Raw genomic sequence first — 10957 nt, forward strand, 5'->3', positions numbered from 1 at the left:
CTGCCCTGATGGGTCGAAGGTTCGATATGATACAGGTTGTTTGAGGGATAGGGCTACAGATTGATGGGAGTCAGTTGGCGACTCTCTGGGAGCCTCAGCCATTGTGGCTATGACCTGGTCAGACTTTGTGAACAAGTTTAGGGCTGAGTTTGCGCCGGCTGTGGAGCTTAAGCAGCTGGCCAGGGAGTTTATCGACATTAGACAGACCATAGAGACAGTGGCGGAGATTACTGGCAAGTTCCGGGAGAGGACCTTGTTGGTGCCTCAGTATGCGGGGGATGAGGAGATACGGAAGACCCGCTATCCTGACATGTTGAGAGATGCTACTCGGGAGCGTGGCAGCTACTCAACATGCCCGACCCTGGATTCTATGACTACAAGGGAGAGGGAGATTGACTTGGAGCACATCACGAAGAGGAAAGCGGAGGAGGGGTAGGTGATAGGGGTTTCTGGGAAGAAACCCAAGGGATTCGACTCTAGGTCAAAGGGCCAGCAGGGCCAGGGCCGCTGTGGTAAATGCGGCTGGTCACATGAGGGAGTTTGCCGCACTGGGTCAGGATCAGGCTGCTATAACTGTGACAAGACTAAGCACTTTGGTAGGGATTGTACTGCCCCTACCCCCACCATTCAGACATCAGACCTCATATGCTTTCATTACAATCATAAGGGCCACAAGAAGGCCAACTGCTCGAGATTGACAACAGCAGCAGTGCCAATGGTGGCTCCAGCTCCAACCACCCTGCGGATTACTGATGGCCAGCAGGGCAAGTCATAGGCTCCAGTAGTGAGGAGCCGAGCCTTCCAGTTGACTACTGAGGAGGCACGCGCCGCGCCCAATGTGGTGACAAGTATGATTTCTTCACCCTAGCGTGTATTATATGTTGAATATGATATTTATGTACCATGTTATGTGTTTTGTTTAGGATCGTTCCATGTGAACGGTAGTCCGGTTCAGGAGTTATTCGATTCGGGGACCACCCCATCATTTGTCTCTCTTGCTCTTAGCAAGAGGTTCCCTGAGTCTTCAGGCTTGTTGGATTGCCCTCTAGAGATCGAGCTTGTTGACGACCGATCAGTACGAGCAGTAGAGGTTTTCAGGTATTGTGTTTTGAGACTGTATGAGGAGCGCTACCTAGTAGACCTAGTTCCCATTCTGTTGTGTGGCAAAAAGGTTATTATAGGCATGGATTGGCTGAGCCCCAATAAGGAAGTGATCGAATGCGCACAATAATTGGTACGTGTCAGGACCCCAAGTGGGGGGAGCTGGTGCTTCAGGGTGAGAGGCCACAATGTGGACCAACTTTATCTTCAGCAGTGAGAGCTAGGCGCTACCTCCAGCAATTTTGCGCAGGGTATGTCGCCTATGTTGTGGATACCCGAGAGGCGGGTACGACAATTTGGTGGATAATGTACCAGTGGTGCGAGAGTATACGAATGTATTCCCAGAGGAGCTGTATGGGATACCTCCGAAGAGATAGGTGGAGTTCAGGATCAACCTGGTCCCCGGTGTTGCACCGATAGCCAAGGCACCGTATCAGTTGGCTCCTCCTGAGATGCAGGAGTTGTCTACACAGCTACATGAGCTGTTAGACAAAGGATTCATTAGACCACGCAGTTTACCTTGGGGAGCCCCGATCCTGTTTGTGAAGAAGAAGGACGGGTCGCATCGGATGTGTATATAGACTACCGGGAGCTGAACAAGGTAACGGTGAAGAAGCGTTACCCACTCCCGAGGATTGATGATCTTTTTGACCAACTTCAGGGGGGCATCTTGGTTTTCCAATATAGATTTGCGGTCAAGTTACCATCAAATGAGGGTCAGAGACGAGGATATAAAGAAAACAGCATTTCGGACTCGCTATGGCCACTAAAAGTTCGTGGTGATGCCCTTCTGGCTCACCAATGCTCCTGCCGCATTCATGGACCTCATGAACCGCATATGCAGACCAATGTTGGATCAGTCTGTGATAGTTTTCATCGATGACATCTTGGTTTACCCCAAGATGCAGGAGCAGCATGAGGAGCACTTGCTGGAGGTGTTGGATACCTTGAGAAGGGAGAGCTTGTATGTCAAGTTCTCCAAGTGTGAGTTCTGGTTACGCGAGGTGCAGTTTCTTGGACACCTTGTAAACCAGAACGATATTTTGGTCGACCCGGCCAAGGTGGAGGTCGTGATGAAATGGGAGGTTCCGAAGTTTCCATCCGAGATTCGGAGTTTCCTGGGATTGGCGGGCTATTACCGGAGATTCATTCAGGATTTCTCCAAGATAGTCGTACCCTTGACCTGGCTGACGAAGAAAGTCGTTGTATTTCGCTAGGGGCCTGAGCAGCAGGCAGCGTTCGAGACTTTGAGGCGGAGATTATGCGAGGCGCCGATTCTAGCCCTACCACAGGGCATGGAGGATTTTGTAGTATACTAAGATGCATCCATTTCGAGTTTGGGCGCAGTATTGATGCAGAGAGGGCATGTCATTGCCTACGCCTCGAGGCAGCTGAACCCTCACAAGGCGAACTACCCGACGCATGATTTGGAGTTGGGGGCGGTTCTCTTCACCCTCAAGATTTGGCGACACTACCTTTATGGGGTCCGATGTACCATTTTCACGGACCACAAGAGTTTGAGGTACCTCATGGATCAACCGAATCTGAACATGAGGCAACATCGGTGGCTAGATGTGATGAAGAATTATGATTGTGAGATCCTCTACCATCCGAGGAAGGCCAATGTGGTTGCCAATGGTTGATGCTCTTAGCCGCAAGGCTGCCCCGATCAGAGACATTTACCTACGGATGACAGTGGTGACTCCACTGTTAGAGCAGATCCGAGAGGCACAGCAGGAGGCTATGAAAGAGGAACATAGGAAGAGTGAGCGTATTGTGGGGCAGATTTCCTCCTTCGAATATGATAGTCGTGGGTTATTGAATCTACACCGTAAACTGTGGGTTCCATTTCATGGAGGTGTGCGCCAGGTGCTGATGGAGGAGGCGCACAAATCAAGGTTTTCTATTCATCCTGGGCGATGAATATGTACAGAGATCTTCGTCCTGATTACTGGTGGCCCTGCATGAAGCGGGATGTAGCCTAGTACGTCGAGAGATGCCTGACCTGCAGGAAGGTCAAGGCAGAGCACCAGAGGCCTCACGGCAAGACGAAATCGTTGGACATCCCCATATGGAAATGGGAAGATATTAATATGGATTTCATCACAAAGCATCCCAGGACCGCACGGGGAGTGGATTCAATTTGGCTCATCGTGGATCGGTTAACTAAGAGTGCCCATTTCATACCGATCTAGGAGAGCATCTTGACCGAGAAGCTAGTCGGTATCTACATCCGAGAGGTAGTAGCTCGACACGGAGTGCCAGTCTCCGTGATTTCAGACAGAGATGTGCGGTTTATTTCCAGATTTTCGAAGAAATTTCATGATGAGTTGGATACTCGTCTGCACTTTAGCACTGGTTTTCACCCGCAGACGGATGGTCAGAGCGAGCGGACCACCCAGACCTTGGAAGATATGTTGCGGTCATGTGTTCTAGACTTCGGTGGTAGTTGGGAAACCTATCTCCCCTTGGCTGAGTTCTCCTACAACAACAGCTATCATACGAGTATCGATCGTCCTCCCTTCGAGATGTTGTACGCGAGGAAGTGCAGGACCCCGATATGTTGGGGGTGAGCTTGGGTAGATAGTCATGGGGAGTATCGAAGTGGTACTCAAGACGACGGAGAGGATCCAACAAGTCTGGAGCAGGCTTTAGACTACTCAGAGTCGACATAAAAGTTATACCGACAAGCGTCGTTCGGACCTACAATTCCAGGTCGGGGATATGGTTCTCCTGAAGGTGTCACCTTGGAAAGGTGTCATCCGGCTCAGGAAGCGAGGAAAATTAGGGCCAAGATACATCGTTCCTTTCAGGGTTGCAGCCCGGGTGGAGAAGGCGGCGTACAGGCTGGATCTGCCAGTCGAACTTAGTCAAATTCACAACACCTTTCATGTCTCCCACCTACGGAAATGCTTGGTAAACGACTCAACAATGGTGCCTCTAGAGGATATTCAGGTGGATGATAGTCTGAACTACATCGAGTGACCAATAGTTATCCTCAACAGGAAGTTGGATAATTTGAGCACCATCCCGAGCTTTTTCCGGATGCAGCAGCAGACTTCGAGGACGAATTTTAAAAGAATTGGGGGAGAGCTGTAACACTCGGTTCTTGGTATGTATTTAAATTTAATTGATTGTATGTTTCTATACTAGGACTCGGCGAGTTGGAGGCCCAACTTGTCGAGTAAACTAGACAATTGAACGCGGGTTTTAAGTAACCTACTTGACGAGTTGGAGAGCCCGAATCGGCGAGTAGGACCATCTATATGAAACCCTAATATTTAGGGTTTCCATCCTATTTAAACACCGTATCTTGTACCAACCCGGCCTCCATTGTCCCTCCTAATCCATAAAATCTATAACTCAAAACCCTAATCAATTATTGAGTGTTATTGAGCTTCTTGGTGCCATTTGTGTGTATTTGAAGGTTTATAAGGAGAAGGAAACTTGAGAGATCAAGAGGAAGCAAGAAGATCCAGAGGTTTTGGCACATTTCCAGCTCATTTGAGGTATAAAGATGAAACCTTGACCATCTATCTCTTAGATCTCTAGTTAGGGTTCAAATCTACCATTTCTAAGCCTTAGAAGTACCATATTCAGGATTTTGTGGTTATAAAGGAGTATGACTTCAGATCTGGAACTATTAAGGGTTCCTATGGCATAAAGGTTCCAACTTTATTTCCATAAGAGCCCCATGCATCTTTAGACTCCATTTTAGGGCCATTTGTGCCAAATACCCCATGCATGAACGTCAAGTTTGTAACTTTACATGTATTATGGACCCTAGGAGGCCAGATCTATGTTTTGGATGTGTTAAACCCGACTGAAATCAACTGTAAGGACATGGAATTTAGGAGACTCGGCGAGTCGTTCATGGGACTCGACGAGTCGGGGTATGGTTCCCCCAACCCTTTTATGCTTTGATCGAACTGGTTAAGTCTAGAAGAGGACTCAAAAAGTTATATGTTAAGTTGGACCTGGAAATCATGAAACTCGGCGAAATCAAGAACAGAACTCGGCGATTTCAAGGCAAGTCCCAACTACATGAAGACGAACTCGACGAGTTCATAAGGAACTCGGCGAGTCCAGGCTAAATGTGTCTTCTTGCATAAAGAAGGAATCCACTAGTTCAAGGATGAACTCGGCGAGTCAGTTGAAGAATGTCCCGACTTGGTATGAAGGAGAACTTGAAGATTACGTGCAAGGCTCGACGAGTAGGGTCGAGGTTTTCGTGTTTGAGGATTTGGGGACTCGGCGAGTTTTTGGGTAAACTCGACGAGTCGAGTCAACCAGACGTTGAATTTGACCCAGAGTTGACTTTGCCAAGGTGTTGACCTTGACTTTGGCTTTGACCTGAGTAACCCTTGTAAGGGTTAAGGGTATGTAAAGGTAAATTAAGGATGGTTGTTATGTGCAGGAGTTGAGAGGATTTGATCCCAGCATCAAGGACAGTTCAGACTGCACGACATTGAGGTGAGTTATCTCCCAGTAGAAGTGGGTCTATGACACCAAGGTTGGCCCACTAGTAAGAGATTGTGGTAGGGATGATTGTCTTTGTGATAATTATCTAGTACATTGCTATCTGATATGCTTTATGTGCTAGGATGCTATGACATATGGGTTAGTAGTAGTATGTGGTATGATGGGGGGACTCACTAAGCTTTGTGCTTACAGTTTTCAATTTGGTTTCAGGTACCTCTTCGTCGAAGGGGAAGGAGCTGGCACGGTAGCGGCGCATCGCACACACACGATTTCCGCATTTTGAGATCCATAGGATTGTACTCTGACATTATTACTATTGATGATATGATTTTTGAGACATGTGATTATGGTTTTTATGGTTTAGTATGATATTGATGATGTTTTACAGTAAACGGTTTTATAAGTAACTTAATTAAAAACAAAATTTTTGGAATTGAATTTTGGGATGTTACATGTATGGTTGTTGATTAAATTCTTTTCATAAAAGAAAAGATTTGTGAAAAATAAACATCCAGGACCCATCATGCTATCTCCTCTAGTTTATCTGTACCATTAACTAATAAGCAGAACAAAAGTGACCAAACTAGTTAAGAATAGCGAGTTCGTTATTCCATTTAATCACCGTGAAATGCCTCGATGTACTACATCTGATGAACTAAGTTGGAAAGTCACTAAATTAGTAAACTAAGTGGGTCAAGAAGTCCCTAATTTCTTGCAATTGCTAAACCTACACAACAAGTAAATCAAACAAAATGTATATTTTGTTTCAAATTATCAGTACGATAAGTAAAACACATCGCTATAAATGACTAAATGTAATGCATGTTTCTCGATTCTTGGTATGTGATTCTTTTGTTGTTTTAATTTGTGAACTTGTTGGGCTCACGACACGATAGTAAGGTTGGTCATTGTGGGACCCTTTAATGAAGGTCACAACGTGACACCTTGTATGCACGATGCAACATTACTGGGTTGAGAAACCCTAATTCTCATCCATTGGGACAAATTTAAAGGCACTAACCCCTAGTGTTTTCATCATTCAGGTTCCTTGTGACAACCGTCAATTTTCGGTCAAGTCAAAGTCAACTAAAGTCAACAAGTCAAACCGGTCAACTCAATTTGCCGTGAGTACTAGAGTTTACGTTATGTAACTTCTAAACAACTCTCTATTCTAATGAGAGATCATAAATAGAAAAGTGCGTACATCTAGATCTCCTTAACCTAAAACGGTGGTAGGTGGAGAGCCCAAACCGATAAAACAATGTTACATACTCATCGGGAGTATGCAAGATCCTTAAACAAGGCTTAACGGGGCTTACGGACCCTGCATTGTGAAGCCGAACACTCAAAAAGGTCACCAATGAAACCTCTCCCAAATATCTCTCTGTACGTGAAATCTCTCCAAGTATGTCAAATCTCTCCCAAATCTCTCTAAGAATATGAAATCTCTCCCAAATATCTCTCTGTATGTGAAATCTCTCCAAGTATGTCAAATCTCTCCCAAATCTCTCTAAGAATATGAAATCTCTCCCAAATATCTCTTTGTATGTGAAATCTCTCCAAGTATGTCAAATCTCTCCTAAATCTCTCTAAGTATGTGAAATCTCTCCCAAATATCTCTCTGTATGTGAAATCTCTCCAAGTATGTCAAATCTCTCCCAAATCTCTCTAAGTATGTGAAATCTCTCCCAAATATCTCTTTGTATGTCAAATCTCTCCCAAATCTCTCTAAGTATGTGAAATCTCTCCCAAATATCTCTCTGTATGTGAAATCTCTCCAAGTATGTCAAATCTCTCCCAAATCTCTCTAAGTATGTGAAATCTCTCCCAAATATCTCTCTGTATGTGAAATCTCTCCAAGAATGTCAAATCTCTCCCAAATCTCTCTAAGAATGTGAAATCTCTCCCAAATATCTCTCTGTATGTGAAATCTCTCCAAGAATGTCAAATCTCTCCCAAATCTCTCTGAGTATGTGGAATCTCTCTCAAATCTCTCTCGAAATCTCTCCCAACTTTCTATAATCACTCGGGGCATCCCGACCCTCGAATTTGACGAAAACAGCCCAAAAACGGAAGTCCACGCGAAAAACGGACTTAAGGAACCGAAACCCCTCTCAGGAACCGAAACCCCTCTTAGGACCCGAAAGTCCTCTTAGGAACCGAAAGTCCTCTTAGGAACCGAACCTTCTGATGAAGAGGAACCGAACCGAAGGTACTGTTCACTACTGTTCACTACAGTTCATTCGGTTCTGACCATTTCCTCTTCTGATGACTAACCGAACCCTCCCTTCTGATGGCTTGCCGAACCTTCTCTTCTGAGGACCGAGGACCGAACCTTCCCTTCTGAGCTTCGCTTCTGAGCCTCGCTTCTGAGCGTCGCTTCTGACTTCGGACCGAGCCCTCGCCTTCGCCTTCGCTTCTCGCTCCTGGTTCGCATCTCGCATCCGGCTCAGCAACCACCATGACCGAACCTCGGCCTAGGACCGAGAGGCCTCGCTGGGAAGCCTTTTTCTCCCGGTTTTCGATTAAATTTGCGTTTTAAGCCCGTTTTTAATAGTTTTAGCACGGGATTTTCACCTAAAACTTTATTTTAACATATAAGGCCCCTAAACTATTAATTAATCATGCTTTTAAGGATAAAACCTTACCCAAAGGGGAGTAGGTGAAGTACAAAGATGGAGTGTTGACTTTCCTTTATTTTATGACACAAGCAACCTCCATCACCCACTCCATGTCACTATTCCCCATCAGCCCCTACCTAGTCATTTCATTGTACTTTTCCCACCTTTTTCCAACCCCACAATTGGTCAAAGGCTAGAAAAGCCTCCTCTCTCCTCATTTCTCTCATTTTCTCTCTTTTCACCAAAAAAAGAGCAAACTCTTTTCTCTCTCATTTTCCCTCTCTAGAACTCGAGATTTGAGGGCTGATCTTGGGATTTTCCTCCACATTTGGTAAGAATAATCCCTTCTCTTTATGATTATTTCACTTCTTTCTACTCGAATCATGGATATCTTACACAAACTCTCTCATAATTGTGTTAGATCTTCGAATCTTCAAGTGATTCTTCAAGTGTTCTTGGGTTGAACACTTCTCTTCTTCAACACTTACCTACTGAAATCACTCAAGGTGAGTTCATACCCCCTACATTTTGATGTTTTCTCAAGTTTTTAGGGGGGGGGGGGGGGGGGGGAATACAAGTTAAAACACCAAGAACATAACTAAACTTTTCTAACAGCCTTCATCAGAAAAGTTCAATCCCATTCACGGACTGTTTTGGACAACTTAAACATTTTAGTTTTCAAAACTGTTTTAGGTGCATGTAGTTCCACTTCTTAGCTTTAAAATGACTACTTGCACATCTCCATACGATTTTTCTACAATTTATGGTGATTTTTACAAAACTGTCTATCATTTCAAACACCAATCCGGACCAGTCTGTGGTTATGGACTTTTTCACCCAAGTTGGAGGTCATTAAAAATCATGATAAAAATTATGAGTAAACTAGACACATTTTGGGAACTCTCAGAATTTACGGATTTAGTTTTCAACTTCGTATGGTTTTCTATGAATTTTCAAAAACAGTGTAGAAAGGTTGGAAATTTGTTAACAGCTTATAACTTTCATAACACTTTGTATTATGTTGAGCAAAGTGTATAGCGATAAGTTCCAAATATTGAATGTGTTTCCTTGTTAGTTTATCATCATAAACTGAAATATAGTCGTTCATGATAAGATTATTCATTCATTTAGAACACGTATATTAAGCTATAATGAGCATAGTTTATGGATTCATAGCATTAAAGCATTCATAAAAGAATTCTTATACATTACAAACGTTTTGGATAAACTATAATATGTATAGTTTATGTTATCATTTACTTCTCAAACTTATTTACCAAAGGTTTTCCGTTTAGTTCACGTAAATATGTTAATGAATAAATTTGTGAGTCATTCCCTTCGGGTTACTTCAAAAGTAACAAAGTCAAAAAGTCCTGTAAATTGTAACCAGAGTCTCTTGTAGGGAGAACGTGATAGTTGTGTATAGATCTATATTGGGTTTGACAAACCCACACCAGAGCTGCTTGCAACAGCTAGACCGGCAGGTCTGTGGTGACAAGTGTCATTTAATGGCGACGCCTGAAGAACGTCGCATTACGAGGCCGTCTATGTCAAGTATGGTTATGATAGCTCACATGTGGTATTAACAATCATAAGATTTACAGGTTCTAACTTTAAATTAGCGAGTTAGGTCTATTTAGCTCACTGAAATTACTTTAAGTATGGAAAAGTACTTGTACGCCTTCATATAAAAAAAAGGGTTTTATGTCGATTTAAAATCACTTTTTACATCAACAATTACATACTTTATTGTATACTTTTGGTCTTGGTATTTAAGACTACACAACATTCATTACGGAATTTTTATCACATCAGAAAGGGTTTTTATGCCAATTTAAAACCACCTTTATATTTTTAAGTATGACAAATATTTGTTCATTTTCGGTCCTGGTATTTAGGACTACATAACTTTTTAAGGAAAATATTGGATTTTCCTGGTAACATACATCTCTTTACAAAGATCGATTTTCAAACTCTTACTGTCAAAATCTTATGAACTCACCAACCTTTGTGTTGACACTTTTCAAAACTACTTGTATTCTCAGGAATTCAGTGAAAACAGGAAATCAACCACGTTTTGAGGATGGGACGATAAATCGTCAAACAGTTCATTTTGTACCATAATGTAATTGATTCGAATCATGTAAACATATACTTTGGTGTAACTTTTTCAATTATATTTATGATGGTTGTATTTACTTTGAGCACTATTATACTCGTTGTTGTGATACTCTACATGAAGTCTTCCACCCTCGGACGTTTCCGCCATCCTTGGTTTGGGGGTGTGACATTCCTCCATATTTTGAAATCAATCCTTACCTTAAGCATAGCCCCTTGTGAGAGTTTTAAGTGTATTTAAAAACAAAGTGCTCATTCTTAGTGCAAACATTGTTTCTACACTAAAGATCCATCATCCTCTTGTGTTTCTCGACTTAGGCAAGTCATAAAGCTTCCACCTTTACATGTTTTCTCTTTGGTATTTGCCTATTTAATGGAGTTTGGTCCCTTTTATGATGTTCTTGGAGTTTGAGGAACTCCATATCTTTTTATGGCATTTTTAGGATCTTAGGCTACTCATAAGGGAGAAAAAGGACCATGCATGGATCCTCTTGATTCCATGCACAAGTTATGACCTTTTCGAGAGATTAATAGACTTAGGGTTTAAGATCTTGCATTATGGAGTTGTCTAGGTGGTTCGTGTTGATGTTTCTTCATGTTGTGAGTATTTGTTATTTTGCTTTAGATTCAGGTGA

This window comes from Lactuca sativa, chromosome 2 (genome assembly GCF_002870075.4).
Source record: "Lactuca sativa cultivar Salinas chromosome 2, Lsat_Salinas_v11, whole genome shotgun sequence".
NCBI classification, from domain to species: domain Eukaryota; kingdom Viridiplantae; phylum Streptophyta; class Magnoliopsida; order Asterales; family Asteraceae; genus Lactuca; species Lactuca sativa.